This window comes from Microplitis demolitor, chromosome 1, assembly GCF_026212275.2.
Source record: "Microplitis demolitor isolate Queensland-Clemson2020A chromosome 1, iyMicDemo2.1a, whole genome shotgun sequence".
In the NCBI taxonomy this organism is placed as follows: Eukaryota; Metazoa; Arthropoda; class Insecta; order Hymenoptera; family Braconidae; genus Microplitis; species Microplitis demolitor.
Genome location: NC_068545.1, coordinates 11,130,990 through 11,140,465, shown reverse-complemented (window position 1 = coordinate 11,140,465; position 9,476 = coordinate 11,130,990).

Here is a 9,476-nt window from a genome sequence, read left to right as displayed (position 1 = left end):
GAATTTTCTTTACATGATATAAGTTCAAATTGATGTATTTCAGGATGACCACTGAACTGCCAAGTTTTCTCTTTGCTGTTTATAATGACTCCAAATTGTAATGCAAAGTCCATTCCTAGGACCACAGAATGTCCAAGATCTTCAAGTACACTTAAGTATTGTTCACCAGCGACCGATCCTATCTGTATAATAAACGGGGCACCGCCAAGGCTTTTACACAAAGTATGATTGGCCAGTAAAACACCTCGCTTTTGTGTATCATCAGGTCTTAATTCACCTGACGCGTACTCCTTGATGTCTTCATATACTTTTGCATTGATGTAGGATCTCTCATTGCCAGTGTCCAGGATACCATTGAGTTTTATACCAAAAATCCAAAGTGATACTGGTATTCTTGCTGTATATTCTGGTGGCTTCGGACCTGAACCAGGAATAAAAATTTTTCTTTCCGCTAGACGGTATTTTTGAGCAGCTGACAATGATTTATTTTGAAGAATTCCAGGAATGAAAGCTTCTCGAGATGTAGACGTTGTAAATGTATCCGCTACCTGCGAGTCTGGAGACTGGTTAAAAGAACTACCTAGTTCCAGAGGACGCGGTAACGATACATTGAAGTCGAGATCAACTGGTTCCAATCCAGGTTGAAATTCATCTTCCCATTGGGTTTCCGGTTCATCATCATCTGGTTCTTCTATAGATGTAATTGAATTCAGATTAATATTCTCGTCTGCTTGATTGAGATCTTCAACGATGCAATTTGGATCTTCTAAAAATTGAATTAATTGATTAATAATTTCTGTAGAATTACTTGACAGGTCTGCTTGAGTTAATGAAATTATATCCTCTACGTATATCGTTTTCACGGACATGGTAGATAATTGTAAGTCACTACCTGGAATGGAGTATCGCGGCGAACCTACCTGCGATATATCATTCCGGTCATCAGGTTGAGCTACACTACCTGGTTGAGAATAGTGCGGTGAAACTACCTGCACAACCTCTTGCCGGTTAATTTTATTATCTTGTTTTGGTTTATTTAACCCCTTAGTTACTCCAAAATTATCCTGAGCCGACGGGGAATTCGGTCCAGGTATTAATCGTTTTTTCGATTGTCTTCAGGTACATTATTGTTCTCCTGACGTCCTTGAGGTGGATTGTCAGGTGAGGTTGAAGCATTTGGTCTATTATCATTACTATAAACCGCTAAGTTACAATTATTGCGGGTATGACCAACTTCAAAACAAATATTACAGACTTCCTGTCTGGGGTTTTGACATACCTCGAAAACGTGACCTGGAACTCCACAGTTGAAACACGGTCTGTTGTATCTTGGAGCGACTACTGGATTCTGATTAAAGCCGGATAACCTTCCTGGCTCCTGAATCAGACGAGGTCTAACTTGTTGTTGCTGTCTGTTGTTGTATTGGTAATTTTGAGGTCGGTAATAATTAGTATTATTCCTCATTTGCACTCCATATCTGTTGTTATAAGTTGCTGGTGGTGGTGCAACCATCAGATTACATCTGGACGGTTCCAATTCATCTTCTTCATAAACTGCTTCATCAGACGGAGATTGTATCAAATTAAATCTGGTTTTATCTTGAAATTTTACAGTTTTATTCACGACAGCAGTCGGTTGTTGAGCCTCCTCTATGCACCTTGTAGCTTCATGTAACGCATTTAATAGGTCTTCATACGTATAGACTGATCTGGCGAATACCAGAGTACGTAACTCATCTGTCAGATGATTACGGATAGAGGCGACTTGTTCCGATACTGGTGGGGGTATCTGCATTGACTGATACTTCTGCTGGATTTTTAATACAAACTCAGTCACGTTATCCCCAGGTTTCATCCGCATCTTACTGATTTCCATAATAATCTGATGGTCTGTAGCTGAGCTGCCGAAAGCTTTTCTAAATTCCGTCTTAAATTGGATGTAATTTTCCCAGCGCAGATAGTTTGCGTCAAACCACCGTGCTGCAGCTCCTTGAAGTATATAACTCATCGCCTTGAGCAAATCCCACTCGGACCAACCTTCACGGTGTGCTCTGGCTTCAGCAGCATACAAGAAATCATTTACAGTCATGTTCTCCTGAGGAAAATGTAAATTTCCCATTTTCAGACTCTGCAAAATATCCTTCCATCGTCTGTCGTCGAAATTCCTGCCTTGGTTTTGTTGGAAGACTGGATTCTGAGCGGGTCTTCCCGGTATGTCGTGGAGATGACCGTCTACCTGGGGTTGAATCCCTACTCGACCTCCCTGGTCGTTATTTGGCACTGGAATCTGGCCTTGTTGTCCCATTTGAAGTTGACGTAATTGTTCTTGCAGATAATTGATACGATCTGCCACTGATGGATCACGATGATTATTTTGCTGAGCTTGTGGCTGATGTTGGTGTTGTTGGGGACCCAAGCTCTGAGGTCTATGAGCAGCTGGGCACTCCCCCCTCGCCAAACGTTGACCCATCAGGGAAATGTTTGCACCACCAAGCTGGAACTCAGCTGCTCTCCAATCCACTGGTGAATTTGATCGCCATGAATTATCACGTGAATTTAGTCTGTTGTTAATTTCCCGTTGTTGGTCTATGAGCTCTCTCATCATTTGGGACAGTTGATTAATCGTCACAGCATTTTCTTCATTTATATTACGTTGATTATTTGACATTCGACGTATTTGCTGTGTACTATTGTCCATACGATTAAATATACGTCTCATATCTGATGGAATATTGTCCTGAAGATGATTAAGACTTCCAGCAAAATCCATTTGATTATCAACTACTCTCTCCTGCCTATGGAGATCACCCACCTGCGTTCTGGGTGGAAAATTCCATCCATCTGCGGTTCCGATCGTCCCGTGATTTCCTAGCAGTGTGTTTGTAAGTATTGGATATGGCGGTGGTGGATCCAATGTCAGTGAATTTGTAACCGTACTAGTTGTAGTTGTAACTGTTGGCGTTGTTCTGGTACAAGTAGTGACTGTTGTGACTGTTGTTAATCTTACTGATGCACCAGGATTTGATGTAATTGTCGAGCGGTTAATTCCCCTACCTGCTGACAACCTACGTCCTCCAGCCATTTCTGAATCTTCTTCTTGGTTGAACATAATCACCATTTATAATTTCACTTGTATAAATATTTTATTTAATATTAATTTATCACAACAAATTACTGGCGGATTTATTTTAAGTTTTATTCTTGACAGAACTTAATCGTTTATTTACGGTTTTATTACCAAGTAATTTTAATCTTTCTATTTTCGAGTTTGAGGATTATTCTAAATATAGAATCGTGACACGTCCGGTAATATTTTAAGTCGGTAATTATTTTACTTATAATTTTTTCTTGTGATTTTGTTTTAATTATTTTATACTGAAAATTATAAGTAAATTTTATGACTAAATTATTTTATAGAATAATTATCGAAATCGGTTTACTAATTATTTCATGTAATATTTTAATTATTATTACTTTTAATTATTAAAATTATTTATCACAGTTATTTCAGTCTTAATATTTTCAGTATTTTGTAAATTTTAATTTCAATATTTTTCTACCTAATTTTATCCAATACTTTTTCTATTCAAATTATTTATCACACACTCAAAGTTTTCAAATTTTAACTTAAACTCAATTTTTTCTCTTTCCAAAATTTTCATGAATTTTATCCGATGCCACGCCGCACTATTTTTAATTTTCTTTTTCTCACGCCACGCTACTATGAATTTATTTTTTTCCACGTCTTTAATTTATAAATTAACTCCTCAACCTCTCTTACAATTAATTACGGGGTTTTCAAATGTTGGGCGCCAAATATAACAGGGCTATGCTGTTACTCTGGTCGTCCTTAAATTACCTTTTTAAGGGCGCCACTGGAAGTGATAACGGCCTCCCAGAACCGGATCTTAGATCATCAGGGTCGGTGTAATTTTATTTAATTGTAAGAGAAGGATGAGGAAGGATAACTTATAAATAATTTACTATTTCAATTCACCAATTAAACCTTTTTATTTTCTCATGACCTAATTGACCTTTATAATTTTAACTTCACTTATAACCTTTTTATAAACCTTATTTTATACCTTTTTAAACCTTATAACTTCTTATATAAACCTTATAACATTAAACCTTATAAACCTTAGAACCTTATGACCTTATAACATTAAACCTTATGACATTAATTGACCTTAACATAAAACCTTATAACCTTTATAACTTCATTGAACCTTATAACCTTTTATTTATTTACCCGCAATAATTTTATTAAAATCAGCCAACTACCTTTGGCGTTTCCACACACTCACACACACAATGATTAAAAATCGCTTAACCTTCGCGACACTTAATTACTAAATTAGCCAACTACCTTTGGCATTTCCACACACTCACACATACAATGATTAAAAATCGCTTAACCTTCGCGACACTTAATTACTAAATTAGCCAACTACCTTTGGCATTTCCACACACTCACACACACAATGATTAAAAATCGCTTAACCTTCGCGACACTTAATTACTAATATTTCACTAAACAGCCAACTACCTTTGGCATTACCACACACTCACACGCACAATGATTAAAACGTTGCCAACTACCTTTGGACTTATAATTAAAATCGGTTACCTCCCGAATTATTTCTTAACTAATTACACATTCAAAAATTTATTTCCTACACTCATACTGCACTCGAGTCCCCTGGACTTTTCTTCACGCACTTCTTAAATTAATTTTCCGCAATTAATAATTTAATTAATTTAGAGAATTATATAATTTTTAATTAATTTATTAATAGATTTTCCTTTCCTAATTTATTGAGTACTATTTCCTTCTCATTTTCTTATCACTTATTTTAATATCACAACCTTCTTAATAACACGACCTTGATTCATTAATTTAATACCACGTTACTTCAGGTACTTTTATCACCGCGATAATTATTCTTATTTTAATTCTGCCTTCTTTTTAATTAATTATAATTTCTTTAATTGCTTAATTTCCTACTTAATTTTATAACGTCTTCGACCACGGACTTCTCTTATTTTCCCGAGACAATTTTAATTGATTTTCTTAATTTATTATTTTATTAAATTTTATGTATAAGTAATTACTAATGGACTAGCGTCTATGACTAGATTCGACTGTTCCGGTGCGCGCGTCACTCGACCCACCTGGAAACTTCTAGAAGAATTCCGGCTACCTGCCTGGAAATATTTTATACACGCAATGGCTCCGGCTACCTGCCTGGAGTTAATTAATTACTAAATCTTATAATTATCCAAATGTAATTTATTAATTTACTTTTGCAATTAATTTAATTCGCGAGGATTTTCTTTAGGCGCGACGATATTAACGTATGCCAAGTATTTAATAAAATTTTCCGGCTTCCCGCCTGGAATAAATTTTATAAATACCTCTCCAGTAAAAATCTCCAGATCTTTCCGTCGTGTCTCTGTCCGGGTTTTGTCTGATTAATTTCCTTGTTCTCGTAATTGTCTGGTCTAATTTTTGGTTCCGTCTCTCTCTCTGTTTTTACTTTCTCTCTCTCTCTCCTTTCTTTCTTTCTCCCTCACTCTCCTTTAACCTGGTTAATTAATATAACGGCGTCTGTATGGCGTCGGTTGTCTGGTTACTTTGTCTCCACCTCTCTATTCGGACGTCCCGATGGTTAATGCCCGATTCTCGTTCCGGTCCCCGTTTTTAATTGCTCGCTCACTCTTGACTATAGTTGTCCTTTTTCCACTCCTACTTAACTCTAGGTGGGGTCGACGGTCGAGCAAGTGAAATTTTCATTTCCGGACGACTAGTCGCTACCTACCCGGAATACCCGAAGTGGTAATGTCACATGACCGACAGTGCGCATAATAGATTTTATTTTAAACTTAATTGAACGCGGTAAATACAAATTTACCCCGTTACATATCTATTTTTTCAAGATCTTCGTTGTCACGTTTTATGCGTGAATCTCGGTAATCAATATGTTGTTCTGAAGTATCCATTGAAAGGTTGCAGTATTCTGTTACTTGTTCACAAACATCTTGTAGACGTATCATTCCAAGGGTCCACGATGCCAGCGTACTCTCAGTAATACCACGGCCGTGCGTTAATCCTCCCGATGATTTAAACATTCTCATAAGAGTCTGCTCAATAGTTTGATCAGACATGATCCCACTCCAAAATTCATCCGTTCGTCTAATAGTAAAATAGCCTAAGGCTGTGAAAGAGTGAAATTCGTCAGGAGTCATAATTTTCTCAAGATTCAGCATATCTTGCAAATATAGATGACTAGACTTGGCATACAAGAAATGCCCACTTGAGTGGAAAATCGGGAGCATGTTTCTGATAGTCTTTAGATGCAAAGACCAATTTCCGGAGCGTTCTGCCTCTATAAAATGTTTCAGAAGAGTGACCAGTCTGTAATATTGAACCCATAATTTTGCCGTTGGTCCTTTACTTTCCAGCATGTTCAAAGCCTCCTCAAATTTGGTAGTTATTTGTTGGAATTGAGGATTATGTATAGCTTCAAAAATTCTTGTTCTATCAATATCAGTACTATTATCATCCAGAAAATCTCGCTCTTCTTCTGTAAATTCTATTGATTCCATAACTATTTTTGTTATTGATAAGTGCACTAGCAAATGAGCACGTACAGCCCTACCATAAGCATGTCCAGACATTATGTGCTGTACGCAGTTCTCAGCATAAATTAATTTGAAGATATCTTCGAGTCCACTACCAGACATGATATATCCAATCGCGCCTATGAACGACATGAGCAAATGGAATCCACCTAATCGAACTACGACCTTCGATAGATCGATATTAGGATCAGCAGCGGCTGTAATGTCTCGAGCTTTCCAATATAGCGGTTGATCAAATGTCACAATGCATGTTTTTTGATTGGAAGCTTTACATTTTTCAATAGAAAATAAAAGAGATGTTAAAATTGTATCATAATCTGATGGCGGAGCGTTTATAAATGGCAAACATATAATTCTACTTCTTTCAAAAGGTTTTTCAGCAGTTGCTTCGATCATAAATCCATTCCATCCGCTGATATTCACAGTGCATGACCATTTACCATACAGCCACATAAAATCACAAGGTGTAGGAACAATTTGTTTGGTCGATTGTGTGGCCCTTTCAATTACTGAAACATTTATTTTACTGAGACCAACGGTTTTGCCTTTTGAGTAGGATGAAAGAGGAATTAATCCAAGTGTAGATTTAAATGAAGCAGGTATTTTTTTGGATACTCGTGGTAAACTGGTATCACTTTCGATACTGTTATAAGGTGTAACGCATTGAATACCACCCATCGCATGGAAAGTATTTTTACCATCAATTGTATTGCTATTGAAATCAGCATTGTCAAAAACAAACTGAAAAAAAGCATGAGGTAAGATATTACGCGCCGGACGAAAAGCACAAGAATCTTCGAATAATGAAATGGCATAATAGGATGCGGAGAATCCTAACGATGAAAAGACATCAATAAGATTACTGGAGCCATACTTTTTATACAAGAAAGATCCAACTCCAAGTAGCAGAGAAGAAATAAATGAAGCAGGTCGAGTTGCTGCAATGATAGAGTGAGCAATTGATGCGCACTTTCTTTCCGCTGCATTTAGTGACTTGCGTTTAGATTGGCAAATAATTCCTTTCAATAAAACTGATAAAGTTTCGGGAATTAGAGTATTAACATCTTTTAGAAAACTATCAGAAGGTGGATACTCCTTTGTCTCGTAACACTGTGAACGAATATCTTCCAAAATAATAGCAGCTGCATCTCTAACTATTTGTAATCTCTGTTCACGAACATGATTTTTTATTTTGAGAAGGCGGTTTGTTTGATATAATTTTATAAATGTGTTACGTCCCAGCCTGCTCATCAGATGTCTCTGACTATTTTTAAATACTAATTATTAAGAGACCGATCTGGGACCTAACTAATTAACTAAGATGTATATTGATAATTTAGCAAGTTGCATAATTAATAAGTTACTCTATATTATAGGATATAATATAATATAATAATATAGCATAACATAATAATATAAAATAATAGAACATAAAATAATATGATATTATTTAGAATATTTGAAACATATTGATAAAGTTATTTTTTTTCTTAATATTTGTTATGTATAAATAAACGCTGACGCCTCGAGTAAATCCTCGAGACGTGCAGCTGCACAAACATCTATTTTGTTCTAAGATAACTTTTGTTCATAGATAAGTGACTCATTTGTTAATAACAAAAACGGAGAAAGCGTGAGAACGGAGAATGGATCATTCGAGAATATTGCTTATCACGATCCACCCCTCTATATCGAACGATGCGCGGGCCTGATGCCCAAGCGCCTCGTATTGATAAGAGACTTACTCTAGTTTTTCTCGATCAAGAGAAGTCAGTCTGAAATATAGAATCATAGAGAGCAGTCAGGCTCAATACTAAATACTAAACTTCTTTCTCACCCTTTCGAAGTTATTGTTAGACGAACTTTAACAATTTATAAATGATTCAATTGTATATTTTCACATTATTGAAATTATTCTTTTACAATTGAATAAATCGGATTGAGATATAAAATAATAACCAGTTTATTTCAACCACCGAATGGTGGCTGTTCAACCCCTACTAAATAATTATTTATAATTATATGTAAGTTCTCATTACGTCCAATTCAAATCGACCGCTCAACCACGCCAGCGCCAAAACATCAACCAGGACGTAACAAATGAACCCTTTAAAACAGACTATACAATCGTGACCGGATTCGTTAAAAAATACAATTTCATCCTTGTATTTTGCTTTCAATCGTTCAATGATTGTATGCTTCTGGGGAATGTACTCTCCTGTAATCGATTTCATTAAATCCGTCATGAGAAATTGACGCTCTTCACTATTTTCATGCAAGTAAGAAAAAACATCCGCCATTGTTGCGTCAATATTATTTTTGCGTTCATCCTTTTTATTTTCGACCAACAATTTTTTGGAATACAATTGCTTACTGCAGTTGTTATGATACTTTGCTCCAACTTCCACTAAGCTGGGAATATTAGCTATGCGATTAGCAATGTCCATTGCAACGTCATCAGAACATCTGTTTATAAGGTCCATAATACTTGTTTTTGTACTCTCATTACGTACAATACAAACCCGCGGTTGTCGGCTTGTACGCGAAACATTTGGATCCTGAACCGGTTTGGCACAAATGAAACAATTGTTCGCAAAATCAAAATCTGGCACTGCAGTTTCTGAAACTGAAGATAAACTACTGGAGCCGCTGGAACCTCATCATTTTTTGCTACAGCTCGGTCTAGTAAAGTTTTTACACCTTTTGCCTTCACAGTTCTTATTTTATTTTCACCTAAAGGTTTTTTACGAATAAAACAATCACTCATGATGAACTAATAGAAAAAGCACGCTTAAAAAGTCTAAATGCTAATGAAAAGAATATAGTTATCA